This window comes from Engystomops pustulosus, chromosome 1 (genome assembly GCF_040894005.1).
Source record: "Engystomops pustulosus chromosome 1, aEngPut4.maternal, whole genome shotgun sequence".
Classification (NCBI taxonomy): Eukaryota; Metazoa; Chordata; class Amphibia; order Anura; family Leptodactylidae; genus Engystomops; species Engystomops pustulosus.
Window position 1 is genome coordinate 214,660,317 of NC_092411.1, and position 17,563 is coordinate 214,677,879.

A 17,563-nucleotide genomic window follows, 5' to 3' on the forward strand; every position below is an offset into this window, starting at 1 on the left:
AGACAATGACCTTCTTTAACATTGACAGCACAGGTAACCCTGTATTAGCAGTGTCTGATGTGTACTGGATTTGTGGGGATAGGAGAGTCAGGTCAGGCCTAGAGGCTGTGAAGGTGAGTGTACGGTGATAAGCTTTGTGCATTCCTTCCTCGTGATCCCCAGGAATAAGTTTGATCAGACACATAAAGTAAAGGTAGAGAATCCCAAAGGATTCTGGAGGTCTGAGAGAAGCACCTAGATGACAACGTTTATATAGATACAGTGGGAGCACCAAGGGGGGTCCCAGATGAGTACAAGGCCCACGATCAGATATGGGCAGGTCTAGAGTCCATTATTTCCCAGAGAACTATGAGTAAAGATGTTGGTTGGGTTAACTGGTTTAATTGTAATCAACAGAGATTTGTGATTATATCCGAGATTCTTTCCAGAACCGCACGGCTTTGGACATGATCCTTGCTGAGAAGGGAGGAGTCTGTAAGATGGTGGGAGTGGCTTGTCGCATATACATCCCGGATGACATCGCCCCCTATGGATCCATTACCCATGCTCGTGAAAAGATTGAAGGACTGTCCAGGGAACTCAAGAGAAACTCTGGGATGGACACTTTGTCCTTCACTTTGTGGTTGGGGGATTGGAAGGGTTTTCCTTTAAGTGGGGGTGATATTGGGGATTGTGATTTTGCTCTCGTCACTTATTGCGTGTTGTGTGGTCCCCCTCATCAAGTCCACCATGTCCCAGATGGCCGTCCAGGTGGTAAAAACCATGACAGGAGAAGTCCCGGTGTGGAGGATACCGTCTTGTTGAAGAACCAGCTTGTTAATAAACCCATAAACTATGGAAACACAATTATGTAATTTGAGTATGCAGGCCTGTAACCCCCGAGTGACTGGCCTCCAGGGGATCTGGTGAAGAGTTAACAAGTCCAGCAGGTAAGGGTTTAGCCTACCTGTGGGTACCTGGAGTTTGAGGAGGTCACCCTGGACAAAAGTTACAGGCCATGCAAAGCTCAAAAGGGGGGAAATGTTAAAGATATTACACTGGACTCAGACGCCATCTTACGTATTGTCGGACATTTTAAAGACTCAGCATTATTTCACATAACTTTGTGTAGTGATAACAAAGTTTGGGTGTGCCCGTCAGCACACAAAGACTTAGTGCTCGCTAGCACCACCTAGTGGAAGGTATCCAGGTGGACATCTGGACATTTGGTTTATGTGTAGACAGCCAATGGTTCTACATTCCTTTGTGTGCTTACATCCAATAGTGTTACATTTCCTGGGTGAGAACACCCAATTATAGTTGTTGCTTTCCTACTTACACGCCTTATGTAAAGTACCTTATGGTTTTCTATAAATGTGTCAGTCCCACAATAAAGTAACTTGTTTGCTAACTTCCTGCAAGGACAGGTCTTGTCTTTTCATTCAAGTTAGTCAATTCCAGCGCTGGACACAGACTCATTTAATTTGAAAGTCACCTTACAATGATTAGGGGTTTGAGCCCCAGATATAAATCTATAAGACTGTCTAACGGGGATTTTTGTAATAAAAATATTTTCAACATATCCATAGAAAAAGTCCTTAACCCCTTAAGGATGCAGCCAGTTTGCACGTTAATGCTCAGCTCGTTTTTTTTAAATCTGACCAGAGTCTCTTCGTATTGTAATAACTTTTTAACACTTTTTCTTACCTAACTGATTTTGAGATTGTTTTCTCGTGACACATTGTATTTTATAATAGTAGAATAATTTAGCTGATTGGTCGGGTTTTTGGGGGGTAAATAAATCACCAATTTGGGAAAAATATGAAAAAAATAACAATTTTCTAACTTTGAAATGTTCTATTTTTTAGACAAAAAGTCATACCACAATTTTTTTTTGTAGAAGCCATTTGCATTCTTTCTATTTCCATAGTTTTTTTATTTTTGTTCTCAAGTTTACAAGTTCTCAAATAGCACCACTAACTCCTCCAAACACGTGTGCACTACTACCTCCACCACATATGGCGTGCACTACTACCTCCTCCACATATGGTGTGCATTACTACCTCCTCCGCATACAGCATGCACTACTTTATCCTCCGCATATGGAGTGCACTACTACATCCTCTGTATACGGCGTGCACTACTACATCCTCCACACACCGCCTGCACTACTCCTACTTCTACTATCACTACGGGAGGGGGGGGAGGCAGTCGACAGACATTGGACAATGGACATTGGGGAAAAACAGAATGGGCTTAGAATAACGCAAGGAAAAATGATCAATGGGGGGTGTGTGTATGTGATTGTGCAACAGTATCTACTGGACAGATCCCACGTAACCCTCCAACACCACCAAATGCAGAATGGTGGCGTTGGAGAGTAGTGGGATCTGTCCTGACTTACTTATGTCGTGATAATAGATCATGAGATCAGTCATGACACAATCTATCATGACTTTGATTACTGCCACTGGCCAGTCTAAATTGACTGGCCAGTGGCTGCGATCAACATCAGAGCACCAATCAAATTGGTCCTGTGATGTCAGCGGGTGGGTGTCGCCTACCAATCAGCAGGTATGGTTTGGCTAAAACTGCACCAATAAGACAAACATGAACAAGTCTCTAATATGAACTTAAAACTAGAAACTAAAAATACAGGAAATAGTAAAAATTTTGCCAGAAAAGCTATACAATGCTGTTTTTAGTTGTGAGTGATTTGTGGGCTGGTAGAATCCCTTTAAGCCCTCTTCCAGATTTAAAGTACAATGATGAAATTCTTGAGGCCTTTAGCAACCACAAAGGCCTCATCCCCATTACCATATGGGGTAACATGATCTGGCCACACAATTTGCAGCCAGATGTATACACAGTGTATATGTTCTATGTTTTGCTGTAGTATGGCGCTGAACGCTCAGGTGAACTAACAGTAGTGTGCATGAAGCCTACCGGGTATAAGAGTATAGGAGCATACTGCTTTTTACCATAAATTGACTTGATTTTATAAAGAGTATGCAGTAGGCACTTATTCTTGCTGTAAAAAAAACATTTTGAGGTTACTTCTGTTCACTCATGTTGTTCTACTAAGGAGAGAAAAATCAATCTTCAAATTAGTCACATTGCCTCAAGTTTGCCTTGTACTAGTTTCCAGGCATAACCTTTGATCCATGGCATTTTAAAAGATATGTCCTGTTCTTTTGTCTTTTAAAAGACAAAATCTACGAAGAACTTTATTAAAGAGATACTTGCTTCTACAAAGAACTATTTGCCAATTATTTAAGAAGCTTGCAAAGCTAAAAAAGGTTACTTTACCCAACGTGTATATGTTTTTTCTTTTGCTATGCCCTGACTTAAAGGCTTTGACGTCTTTCTTCATGTTTTTATAATAAAAATTTAAAGGGAACCTGTCACCAGGAGACCCATTTTTAGAACCCCCCCCCCCCAGTCCCCACAGAGCATAGTATATACGCTGCCAAAGTGTTTTTGTATTAAAAATTGGTTTTACAAAAAAAAGATATGTTATATTGCACCTTTCATTAGCATGTGCTTTGTGACTAGGCAGTTGCCAAATGGGAGGGTCTGGAAAGGAGCAGTTCCCCCCCCCACCCCTGGGGAACAGCTACTCCATTTTTCACTGACCTTTTCAAATATATGAAAACACCCATCACTTGGCTTAGCGACGCCCCCTGCTCCTCTACAGCCAATCCCGAGTGTGTGGAGTTATTCATATATTTGAAAAGGTCACCTGTTTCCCAAGGGTGGGGGGGAACTGCTCCTTTCCAGCCCCTCCTATTGGGCAACTGCCTAGTCACACAGCAGATGCAAATGAAAGGTACAATATTACATATATTTTTTTTTTCTGTAAAACCAATTTTTTATACAAAAACACTTTGGCAGTCTATGTACTATGCTCTGTGGGGACTGGGGGAGTGCTAAAAATGGGTCTCCTGGTGACAGATTCCCTTTAAGTGTGCGGATGCAGGATATTAGGTAATTTACCAATATACATCTATTAAAAGCACTGGCAAATAAATAAAACCATAGATTCCATAAATTATTTTTTTCAAATAATGAGAACTGACACAGGGAAGACGTATTCAACAAATACAGAAAGAGAAAGTAATGTCACCAGCTGAATTGTTGCAGTAATTAGAAAGCAATCCTGGCAGTTAGTAAAAAATAATTTTAGTTGGTTCAGCTGCTGGCCTATAACAACCTATTGTTGAACAACATACTGATGGAATTGTTTACAGAAGAATTTGTTCAGTATTAGAAAGCTCCAAAGAGCATCGTTGGGGCCATTATCCAGAAGTGGAAACAACACATCCTCAACATAAACCAGCCTCGACCAGTTGCTTCCTGCACAATTTTAGACAGACGAGTGAAAAGAATTATTAGAAGTGTTGTCCAAGAGTTGTCCAAGCACCAAGGTACAACAAATTAAAGCAAGAGAAAGACCTGTGATCAGCTGGTACAAATATTTCAAAGGAAACACTAAGTAATGCACTTAAAGGAAATCCACCATTTGCTTTTATGCATTATACACCAAACATACCTTGAGAATGCTGTAGCTACACTGATGCAGAAACGTATCTTGTTTAATTACTGAATTGAGAAATAAACTTAATACTCACCCTCCGTTGTCCCGATGTTCGTCGCGGCTCCCGGCGGCTTCCGATCCCCATCGCGGCTCCCGGCGGCTTCTTCACTCTTCTCTGGCCGGGAGATCGCGCCGTCCGTCTCACACTGTGATGCCGCGCTGTCGCCGCTGATGGCATCATCCGCGGCGACAGCGTCGCATCACAGTGTGCGACGGCCAGCGCGACAGAGATTGGGAGTCGTCGGGGACACCGGAGGGTGAGTATTAATGTATTTATTTTTATCATTGACTTGTGTATAAGCCCAGGCGAGGTTTTTCAGCACATTTTTTGTGCTGAAAGTCTCGGCTTATACACGAGTATATACAGTATCTGTCTATCTAACCATTTATCTATTTAGCTTTTTATCTATCTATTTATCTATAAATCTTCTAACTACATATCTATCTCCTATTTATTATCTATCTCCTATCTATTATCTATCCATCTATCAATTGATCTTCTATATATTTATCTCTTATCTATTTATCTATATTTATTTATTTATTTATCTACTTTATATTTCTGCATCAGTGGCGTAACTAGGAGAGACGGGACCCCCTAGCAGGCTACTGCATGTGGGGCCCCCCTTCCCACTTAAAAATATACATATTAGTATACTCACATCTGCAAGTTACAATCACATATAAATACACTTGCAACATCCCCCACCGGGGCCTAGCCCTTGAGGTGAGGCCTGGAGACAGCCGGGGCCCGCGGTACCGGAGTGGCTGGCGGTTGCGGCCTAAGCACGCTATTGTCACGGTGCTTGGTACGGGGGAACCGGAGGGCTGTCCTACAGCCTGGCAGGTCTCCAGCAGGGTGGTGTTGGCAAGAAAAGATGAGGGAGAGGCTGCTATAGCGGATCTCCCTGGGGCAACCCCTTAATGTCCCGAGTGTGAGTCTCTGGGTGATGGACAGGGTGCCGGTGATGAAGGCAGCCGTATTAGCAGGGACCAGACGGAGACAGAAGTTGAAGAAAACAACTTACAGTTCTTTATTTGAACCGGCAGGAACCGCAGCAACGTGCCTTTAACAGGTAGATGGAGTGCTGAGATGTGAGTTGGAGGGAGCCTCAGGAGATAGTTCGCCAGCCTGGATGTAGAGGGCAGGCTGGGAGGCAGCTGTGTCCTGGTAGGAAGCTTCAGCTTGTCCTGTAGGGCTTCAGGTATCACCTTTAAAGGTAAGATGATACCCCTTTTCCTCACTACACTAACTCTAGTCTAATGCTCCACTCTTCAGAGGCAGGGGCTAGGCTCTTCCTGCTCTGGTATGGGCTAGACAGAGATTACTCACGCACACACTCTCTAGGATTCTCCTACACTAGAATCTCTCTGAATCCTTACTAGAATAATCTAGTCTCCAGAACATTCCTGGCCAGAGGTTTTATTACCTCCCTTTGGTCAGGTGGTGGCTGCTCCTCCAATCACATCTCAGCTTACAGAGCACAGGATGTAACACATATCATTGGATAACAGCATCTGGCATTATACAAAATACTTAACTCCTGCCTTGCCAGGCAGGATTCACCACTGCAATACCACTATGTCCTATCAGGACCATGTAGTGTAAGGTGATTACATGCAGGTGGGACGTATTCGCAAACCCTACCTCGCCAGTGCATCGGCGAGGGTGTTGCATACCCCGGGGGCAATTGAAAGAGCCGCCCTCGGCTCGACTACAGATGGTTTGGGGCACAGAGGGGGCTAAGGGCACTTCTAGGAAGTGCAGGCTATGTGAGGTGTAGGGACAAACCGCCCATGGTCCTGGAGACAGGCACCTGGGTTGGTGTCGGACTAAGACAAAAATATGTAGCTGTATGACAGTTGGTCGCTGACGCCATTAAACCGAACTGTACAGTAGGAAAGGTGTGGTGTCATGTCCTGTAATCCACTCCTTGCACCAAGGCCTGTATATTTGTTGTATCAACGCTTCTTCCCTGGCGGCAATTATATAGTGTATATATGCATACATTGGCATATGTGACACAATAAAACATTGTACTACATAGAGACGGTCCGACACAGCCACACTACAACCTGAAAAGCCTATGAAAGGGTTAATGCAGACTACTGGCATATATGACAGTGTGCAACAGGTTAGCAAAATCACATTGGCTTAGCAGCCCAATGGGTACACATCTTATAACATTGCAAACGTTACAGAGGTGGATAGGCTACTCAGGGTAGCACGATAGTAAATGTCTCTTTCCTGCAAAGAAAAGGCATAAAAAGTGCAAACAGAATGTCCATACCTAAAAAGGAAGGCATTAAGTGCAAAATAATAGTCAATAGACATAGCAACTTTTCCCTGGAGTATCTGGCAAAAGTCTCTCAGAAGGTCTCTAGTGACAAAGTCCATCTTCTGGGTACAGCCCTTGATGTGGGGGAAAAGTGCAATGAAGAAGCAAAGGGTCTCCTCTATTTGGAGAGGGACAGAGTCCTTTGAAGAAATCTCTGCTGTGGCAGAGGAAGGGGTGCTATCATAGCACAGGACAATAATCAGTTCAAGGTATGTCTCTTGACTGAGATAAATAAGGGTAAGAGTCTCAGGACAGTCTCTGGCTCTTTGGGGAAAGGACAGAAGTATACACAATATGTACAATACCTGAAGTGGGCTACAGCCCTTCAGGGGTTACTCTGCATCTTCTTCGGTGGTAAGTACTTCGGTGTCAGAAAAATGTACCTGCCTCCTGCTTCTGCGTGTCACCAGCTGGTACTCCTGCAGGTACGCAGGAGCTTTACCTTTTGTCTCCCTTTGAGACCTTCGAAGTTCCGGCCTGGAGAAGATAACAATCTCCTCATCGTCGTCCTCTGATTCAGGCGCTGGAGTCGAAGTCTCAGCTGCCTCTGATGCTTCAGGGGTTGCAGACACTGGAGCCGGATCATCCTCCACAGGCAGCAGTATTGGAGACTGCGGTGGGGATGATGGTCTCTCTGGGGTACCTCTTACTGGAGTGGAAACAAAACAGAATTGAGGCACAGTCACAAGTTCCAAGAAACTGGGGGTAGGCGAACACAAGGAGGTCTGTAAGTCGGGGGTCGAAGTGAGAGGTGTAGACATAGGGGCAAAAGGACGAAGACATCTCTTCAGCCGGTTCCTATGTACCCGGAGTGATGGACGGTCTCCTCTTGAAATCTCGTAGACTTCAGGGGAGAGACTGTCCCTAACTAGGTATGGCTCACGCTCCCAACGCCCATCTAGCTTACTGGTAGGATGGTTGTTGCGCAGCCACACTCAATCTCCTGGGGCAAAAGGCTCAGCACAGGCATTACGATCAAAGTCCCTTTTTTGTTTCTCTCGGGCCTCTTCCAACCGCAGATCCACAACTTCTCTGGCATCCGCCAGGCGCCTCTGGTGTTCGTGAACCCAGTCAGTCTGGGGGAGTAAAGACTGGGAATCAGGGGACTCCATGTCCCAGGTCATATCCGCAGGGAGATGTCCGTGTCTCCCGAACATCAGATAGTACGGGGTGTACCCTGTGGAGCAATGATTGGTATTGTTGTACAGGTACACCAATTCGGGCAACAGCTTTGGCCAGTCAGCCCTTTTTGCAGGGGTCAGAGTCCTCAGCATATTGATTAGAGTCTGGTTCATCTTTTCACACAGCCCGTTGCCTTGGGGATGATAGGCTGTGGTCCTCAGCTTCTTGCAGCCATATAGAGTGCACAGCTCCTGGAAGACTTGGGACTCAAATGCTGTTCCTTGGTCTGTAAGGATCTGGTCCGGACAGCCATAGGGGAGGATGAAGCTCTTCCACAGGGCCGCTGCGGTGGTCCTTGCAGACAGATCTCTGACAGGTACTGCAACCACAAATTTGGTATAGTGGTCTCCAAGGGCCGTTAGCTCACAATGGGACGGAGAGGGGCCCTTTGATTGTGTCGCTCTCCTCGAGCGATGGCGCAGGCTGGGCATTCTCGACACCAGGCTTCAATGTCGGACTTCATGTTGACCCAGAAGAATCGCCTTCGGAGGGTGGCTTCAGTCTTCTGAGCGCCAAAGTGTCCGGACTGGTCATGGTACATTTCCAGTACTATCTTGGCGTCCCTCCTGGGAATCACAATCTGGTATAGCCGGTCATAAGTGATAGGGTCCAGAAGTCTTCTCTTTAGCAGCCCCTGGTGCATGCTCAGAGTCTTTCTCTGGCGCCACAATTGAGACCGTTCTCCATCAGCTCTTCTGCGCCGGATTCTTTCAGGCACTCGCCCACTAGAGAGATAGTCCATTACTTCTCCTATGGCACGGCTATCAGCCTGAAGACTCATCCAGAGGTCCTTTTCCGCAGGGGGCTCTGACTCTTCTTGAGGAGTAGCTGGCGCTGCCTCTGTCGGTAGGGAGTAAACTCTCTGGGCATCTTGACGCACAAACCGGGCATAGAACGCTGGCATCTCGACAGCTTCCCACTGAGCATCCGTGGAGGGTCCCTCCCACTGGTCAGGGAGACGGGACAGAGCGTCGGCGTTGTCATTGGTCTTACCAGCCCGGTACTTGATGGTAAAGCTGAAATTGGCAAGTCTGGAGGCCCACCGTTGTTCCAGTGCTCCAAGACGTGCGGTGTTCAGATGCGCCAAAGGATTATTGTCTGTGAAGACAGTGAAAGATGATGCAGCTAGGTAGTCCTTGAACTTTTCGGTCACAGCCCAGACTAACGCCAGAAACTCCAACTTGAAGGAACTATAGTTCTGGTCGTTTTGCTCCGGTTCTCGGAGGGAACGGCTGGCGTAGGCTATGACCCTTTCAGTTCCGTTTTGGAGCTGGGATAATACCGCCCCTAGACCTTGCTTGCTGGCATCAGTGTATAGGGTGAAAGGCAGACTATAGTCTGGATATCCCAACACCGGAGGTTCAGTCAGCAGTTGCTTGAGCATCTGGAAGGCAGCTTCTCGTTCGGCCGTCCACTCAATGGATACTCGGGAACGTTGGCTCTCTTTTGGCAGGCCCCTTAGAAGCTCTTGCAGGGGAGCCGCCAGCTGGGCAAACTTCGGGATGAAACGCCTGTAATAACTGGCAAATCCCAGGAAGCTTTTGGTGTCCCGTACGGTTGATGGGGTAGGCCAGTCGTGAACAGCTGCAATCTTCTCTGGATCTGGCTCAATTCCATGAGCGCTCACCACATGTCCCAGGTACTTGACGCTAGGTTGTAGCAGGTGGCACTTGGATGGCTTGACCTTCAACCCATGTTGGGTCAGGATTTGGAAGACTTCAGCCAGATGGTGGAGGTGGTCTTCATAAGTCTTGGAGTAGATGATGATGTCGTCCAAATATAGCAGGACGGTCTCGAAGTTGCGATGACCCAAACATCTCTCCATCAGCCGTTGAAATGTGCCTGGGGCGTTGCATAGCCCGAACGGCATGTTGTTGAACTCGAACAGGCCCATTGGGGTGGTGTCTTCTCTCTGTCTTCCGGCGCCATGGCCACTTGCCAGTAGCCACTGGTCAGGTCCAGGGTAGAGAAGTAGGCAGCTGACCCTAGGGCTGCGAGGGATTCCTCGATTCGAGGCAGAGGATAGGCGTCCTTGTGGGTGATATTGTTGATTTTCCTATAGTCAACACAGAATCGAAGGGTTCCATCCTTCTTCTTCACAAGGACCAGCGGGGCAGCCCATGGGCTGCGACTCTCCCGGATAACGTTGGCTGTCTTCATCTCTTGTACCAGCTTCTTCACCTCTTGGTAACGGGCTGGAGGTATGGGCCGATATAGTTCCTTGATAGGAGGATGAGAGCCAGTAGGGATGGTGTGTTGGATCAGAGTAGTCTGCCCAAAATCCAGTGGGTGTTTGCTGAAGGCCTGGTGGTGCTTCATAACGACATCCAGGACACCTTGTACTTGGTCTGCAGGAGTAAAATCGTCGTCTCCAATATTGAGCTCAAGCCACCAGGATTGCTCGGCAGGCTCATCTTCAGCACCTTGCTTCACTTCCAACTGTTGAGAGGCAGACAGAGAGGTTTCCACCAAGTCTTCAGGATGGACACTGAAGAGAGTGGCTACGGCTTGATACTTTCTCAGATCCACTGGGGAGTCTCCCACATTTAGTAGTCGAATGGGTACTTGTCCTCGGGACACAGTGACTAGGCTCCTGGCGGCTAGAATGGGCAGGTCTTCATCCGCTGGTAGAGGTTCTACTATCGCCTGGTAGTCTTGACCTTGGACGCCCATGCAGGCTCGACACCATACTAACGTCTCAGTCCCAGGTTGAAGGCGGACAGGTTGGGGATCCTTGATCCGGGCTCTGCAGATTTCTCCATTAGGGCCAGCAAACTTCTGTTGCGCCGCTAGAACCTGCATAGTCTCCTGAATTACCTTCCGGGAACCGTTGGGCACTGTTGGCAGGGAGTCGTGGAGAGCCTTCAGCACTTCAGGGTAGCAGTTGCGGAGGACATTGGTACCCAGTACCAGGGAGAAGTTACCGTTTTCGGGCACACGGGTCACCACTACGCCCTGTCTGGTTAACTCAGTGTCTCCAATGGTTAGCGTGGGCTCCCAGTAGCCGCGGATGGGTACGGGTTTTCCGTTCGTAGCAATAATGTTCAAGTAAGCCTTGGGAGGCTGGATTAAGGATGCTTTTCCTCGGCATTTCTCAAAGGCAGCACTCCGGAGGGTGGTCACTTGAGAGCCGGTATCAATTAAGGCCGGTAGGGTAACTCCATTGATGGTTACATGAACCATGGGGCGAGTCCCCACGAACCTGGGCATCTAGCTAGCATCTCGGGGACTTACAAGTTCTTCCCTTGGAGGTCGTCCCTTAGCTCCAAGGGTTTGTCGTTTAACTGACGACAGTCATTCTCTTCATGCCCATATTTATGGCAGTAGCTGCACCGCTGACGGGGTTTCTTCTGACTCCAGGTGCTTAACGACTTCGCTTCTTTTGGGCGCTGTTTAGTCGGAGATTCACGAGGAGTAGCTGACCGTACCGGGTTCTCTGGAGGTTTCCTCCTCATAGCGGAGACAGTCACTTCCAACTGGGTCAACCGATTGAGGATTTTATGCAGGGTGTCCGCCAGATTAGAGACCTGTCCTGCTAAGTCAGCAACTTCCGTAGCCGCAGGAGTAGGTGGTGTCGACTGCGTTGGATAGCAAGCTAGAGCAGATTCCTCCATTTCCACGGATTCAGGCTCTTTCTGCGGTCCAGTAGGCGGTCGGTCCCCTAATATGTCAATGGCAATTTCCTTAAACTCAAGGAAGGAGGCCTGGGCATGTTGAGAAGAGATGATCTTTAGTTGACACCTTTGATTTCTATCAACAAGTCCATTAATAAATTGTTCCCTTAAGGTTTGATCAGAGGTTTCAGCGTCTTTGGGCTCAAGGCAGGTGATGGCCTTCCATGTCTCCTGTAGGGAGAGGGCAAAGTCTCGGAGGGACTCTTGGGGCTTCTGTCTTTTCCCGAAGAATTTCTGCTTCAACTCGGAGACAGTACACTTGTCAAAGGTATTGCGTAGCCTATCAAGAATCTGGACCACATTCTGACACTGTTCTCGGGGCCAAGACTTGACTTCCCGGAGAGCGGGTCCTTTCAACTGCCCGATGAGGATGCCCACTTTCTGTTCCTCTGTAAACGGACACAGGGCGAAGGTGGCTAACAATTTGTCTCTGAATTCAGAGAGAGTGTGTGATTCTCCCTCGTAGTGGGGTAACCAGGGGGCCCCCGGATAGTAGGGCATAGTCAGAGGCATCATGGTGGGAGTCCCAGGGACACTAGTTGTAGCAGGGCTGAAAGGACTCTCTGGAGGACTTAACATGCTCCGGTACCCTGAGGAGGGACCAGGGGATGGGACTTGCGCCAGTCCCGTATCTTCGTCCTGGGCGGACATGACTGGCCTAGCTGAGGGAAGCCTGTAGGGTTACACAATGTCCGTTGCTATGGGCGATGGCTAGAATGGGACGTGGGCACTTTAAGACACAGTCACTATTCCCTGGGAGGTGAGCCAATAACCTAGCGTCGGAAACAATCTCTACCCCCCTTTAACTTCCCCAGCGGTACTCACTCAGGATCAGCCGCGGTGACAGGACAGCTCCGGTGCACGAAGGTCTCCGTTCCCGATGTCCGGCAGGCAGCAGGGGCTCGGTGATGCTCAGCGGTGTTCTCCTCCAGTCGCAGGACACGTGCGCCGGAACTCCGGATGAGGCGCACACTGCTGGCAGGCTTCAGGCGCGGCCTGCGCCGAAATCCAAGATGGCCGATTAACCCTCTTCGTTGCCGGCTGCACTCGCTCCAGCTCCTCCTCCACGGTAGTTCGCGCCACTCGAGCAGGGGGCGGAGCCTAGTGACGCCTCTGGAGTTCCCGCCAGTGAGGATTTGGCGGGCTGGAAATACTTGCTGCGCCACACGCCTCTGAGGTAAATGCTTCAGGCGCAGCAGCGCCGGATGTAGCAGAGCTGACACAGTTCTTGCAGGAATTAACCTCTTGAGTGCTGGAGCGGCGCTCGACAGCACATGGCAGCAGTATAAAGTTCAATGTAGAAACACACAAATACTTGGGCCTAAACCCGGATGGCAGCAGGGTTAGGCAGCACAGTCTTTTTCTTAATAAAGTACAGTCTTTAGTGCCAGGATAAGGCACAGAAGTATATTTCCTGTTCGTGACGCCACTTGCAACATCCCCCACCGGGGCCTAGCCCTTGAGGTGAGGCCTGGAGACAGCCGGGGCCCGCGGTACCGGAGTGGCTGGCGGTTGCGGCCTAAGCACGCTATTGTCACGGTGCTTGGTACGGGGGAACCGGAGGGCTGTCCTACAGCCTGGCAGGTCTCCAGCAGGGTGGTGTTGGCAAGAAAAGATGAGGGAGAGGCTGCTATAGCGGATCTCCCTGGGGCAACCCCTTAATGTCCCGAGTGTGAGTCTCTGGGTGATGGACAGGGTGCCGGTGATGAAGGCAGCCGTATTAGCAGGGACCAGACGGAGACAGAAGTTGAAGAAAACAACTTACAGTTCTTTATTTGAACCGGCAGGAACCGCAGCAACGTGCCTTTAACAGGTAGATGGAGTGCTGAGATGTGAGTTGGAGGGAGCCTCAGGAGATAGTTCGCCAGCCTGGATGTAGAGGGCAGGCTGGGAGGCAGCTGTGTCCTGGTAGGAAGCTTCAGCTTGTCCTGTAGGGCTTCAGGTATCACCTTTAAAGGTAAGATGATACCCCTTTTCCTCACTACACTAACTCTAGTCTAATGCTCCACTCTTCAGAGGCAGGGGCTAGGCTCTTCCTGCTCTGGTATGGGCTAGACAGAGATTACTCACGCACACACTCTCTAGGATTCTCCTACACTAGAATCTCTCTGAATCCTTACTAGAATAATCTAGTCTCCAGAACATTCCTGGCCAGAGGTTTTATTACCTCCCTTTGGTCAGGTGGTGGCTGCTCCTCCAATCACATCTCAGCTTACAGAGCACAGGATGTAACACATATCATTGGATAACAGCATCTGGCATTATACAAAATACTTAACTCCTGCCTTGCCAGGCAGGATTCACCACTGCAATACCACTATGTCCTATCAGGACCATGTAGTGTAAGGTGATTACATGCAGGTGGGACGTATTCGCAAACCCTACCTCGCCAGTGCATCGGCGAGGGTGTTGCACACTCATGTGCATATACACACACATACAGTGCCATATACAACATACTCACATACAGTGTATACAGACACCATATACACATACAGAAACTGCATATATACATTACAGTATATGTTATATACATATTATGCTGGACATGTGGAGTACAATATAGATATAATGGTGCACATCCTTCATTCTTTATTGTGTCAGGTTGGATGACGGGTCCCCCTGACACTGTGGGCCCCATACCGCTGTAGGCACGCCTCTGTTCTGCATTTGTAAATCTATCATCTATCTATAAATCTATCAGCTTTCAGAATTACCTTCTATCATCCATCTACCTATCATCTGTCTATCTCCTATAAAATTCTCCTACAGTCCCATATTACAGATACTTACCTAATACTGGCTGTAACCTACAAAGTGTTATTATTGTGCAGGGCAAAAGGAGCCTCTTACTGACTGTGACTGTTCATAAAATAGTTTTATTTTGGGCCTCAGCTTCAGTTTTGCTCAGGGCTCCAATTTTTCCTGCCCTAAGGACCAAAGAGCCACAAGTTGTGCCTACATTTTTGTATACTTTACTACTTTACTAGTTTTTCAGTATGTTGACATTTTGCTGGTAGCACAATAAAGAGATAGGTGTTCAATTGTTTCACAGTTCCTTATAGCACAAATTCTGTATTCAAGCAAGCAGTCAATGATGCTCTTGTTCTTTGGACAATGGATTTTGTTGTATTGACCTTGAATTTTGACTAGCATCATCCATCTTGTCTTTACATGGATATTTTACATATTTAAAATACATGAAGGGAAAATATTTTTTTTGCGATCTTTAATGTATTTAAATTTATAGTTCTTCTCTTTAAATTATTAAGACAGTATAATTTGCTTTATTGATTTTCTGTTAATAATTTATCTTTCAATACTACATTAATGATTAGAAATGTTTGCTTTTTTATTTCTGTAAGCAGAAGCTATTGCATATTTTTAGAAATGTAGTTGAAAAAATCGTGGCAAGATATAATTCTACTGCTAAATGGTGGTGTTTTCTATTTTTCTTTTGATAATGGTTGTGTAGTTTTGGTTTATCTGTTTACCTACAAAAATGGTAAGGCTATAAATGGGCATATCAAAGACTGCAATGAAACTGCAGGGCAGGGCAGCCTTTGGTCAAATGATGGTCATCCATTGATCTTTTCTTTTTAGTATAGACAAATAGTACAGATTGATGCCAACAAAACCACCACAGATTAGTAAAACAGTAGTGTCACCAAAAAGGTCAGACAACAGCAAAATACCCCTAGGATATAACATTTTAACTAGAAAGCTTTTGCAAAGGTCCTGTAACTTATAAACTTAGATTTTTATTGAATCTCTGGTTGGATCCTTCTCCAGCTCTAGAGTGGGCCCTTCTAGAGTTCCCTGTGGTGACAGCAAACATCCTACAAATGCACAGGACCAGGGTGGGGGGCAGCAGGGAGTGATAAGTAACTATTTAATAACTTTAAAAGTCATACTTTTAGCCCCTTAAAGCATACTGTATATACTCGAGTATAAGCCGACCCGAGTATAAGCCGAGACCCCTTATTTCAACACAAAAAACTGGGAAAACCTATTGACTTAAGTGTAAGCCGAGGGTGGGAAATGCATTGGTCACAGCCTCCCAGTATATAGTCTGCTAGCCCCCTGTACTAAATAGTCTGCCAGCCCTCTGTAGCATATATCCTGCTCAGCCCCCTGTATTATATATCCTGCCCAGCCCCCTGTAGCATATATCCTGCCCAGCCCCCTGTAGCATATATCCTACCAAACCCCTATAGTATACAGCCTGCCCAGCCCCTGTAGTATACAGCCTGCCCAGCCAGAGGAGCCGAAGAGGAGCGGAAGATCCGAAGGACCCGAGGTGGCACCGGAGCATCGGAGACAGAAGAGGACCTACCGGTGACGTCAGAAAGGTGAGTTTTGACTTTATTTTGTTAGTTGACTCGAGTATAAGCCGAGTTAGGGCTGAAAAACTAGGCTTATACATATATATGGTAATTTTATATTATTGAGTCCTGCAGTATTCTTCGTTGCGCACATTATTATTTGCGTAAATCAGATGTAAATATCTGGTCTTCTCTAGTCATTGGAATAGAAAAATAACCTAACCTGCACCAGTCAAGATTGGGAAGAATAAAAAGATAAAAAGAAGCAGCAAAGTCTACACGTCTGAAAGATTTAGTACCCTAAAGCAAATTAAGTGATGGATGGTTCTATAACACAGCATCATTTTTCCAAAAAAAGAAATGTCATCATTACATTTTTGTCTGTACTTTTCATATCTATTCTGCTCCATGCTTGATGTTGTTGCAGATTTTTTTCTAATCAAAGATACATGTATACTCTCAGTAAGGGATATGTTATAAAGTTAACCAAACCTGCACTTAAATAAAAGAAATATAATGTTCTAATAAATGCACACTGATATTCTGAAATAAATATTTCTGTGCAGCTGGAGCACAAAACTACATATGCATTTTTAATAAATGACTCCAGATTGCATTTTCTATAATTTCATCTGTGTGATATGCTTCTCTTGTGGCTCAAATTCTAAAAAAAAAAAAAAAAAAAATAGTGATTATGTGATTACAAATTATAACCTGTCGTGCCAAGATTCACAAACAGTGAATTATTTGTCTCTCTCTATCCTAATCAGTCTTGTTTAGTGAAAAAATATTTTCCAGGATTAAAAATATGTGCAAATGGTTTACATGCACTAAGACTTTATTTAGTACTTCCATGCCAGAGAACCTCGGGGTGCTGACTCCGCATCTTGCTGGCCTCAGGAGTGATGTAGCTCAAGAGGAAAGAATGATAGAAGCTGCTAGGAGGTGGAAGTAGGGATCATTGTTATAGCTGTGAAGCTGGGACCCTGAATTGCTTTGCTTATGCCCCCAAAGCACTTCAGCCTCATTTTTCTTAACTTTTGGCATGGAAGGAGCAGATGGAAAATAAAAACAAGCACATGTTGGCATGTGTGGGTTTACCAATATCTACCTGTCCCTACAGAAGTTAATATGGGAAGGACCTCCTGTCTGAGTCCTGTCATTTATGTTCTTTTTTTTTATATCCCAGCTTTATTTATAACGGTATGGTTTTTTAATTTTATTTAATTCCAAGACACAGCTTTGGAATGGCTGACAGGACTCAGTAACTCACAGTAACTCAGAGCAAAAGGTCCAAACACAATAGAGCTTGTGATGTTAAAGAAACTGAAATGGAAAAAAAACCCCTGGGAGCAGAGTTTGTCAATATTTCAGTTATTTCACAAAAAAGCTCAAAGTCCTTCCTAATAATAAAACTGATGTTCTATAGAAATATTACAATTTAATCAATAATTTACGGTACATACA

At 46.2% G+C, this 17,563-nt stretch overlaps 1 protein-coding gene across 2 annotated transcripts in view; it reads right to left on the reverse strand.

Annotated features, from left to right (window-relative positions):
* The window catches only part of TRPC3 (transient receptor potential cation channel subfamily C member 3), a 195,120-nt gene that overhangs the window by 45,498 nt on the left and 132,059 nt on the right, over positions 1–17,563 (reverse strand). The gene's annotated exons all lie outside the window — the stretch shown is intronic.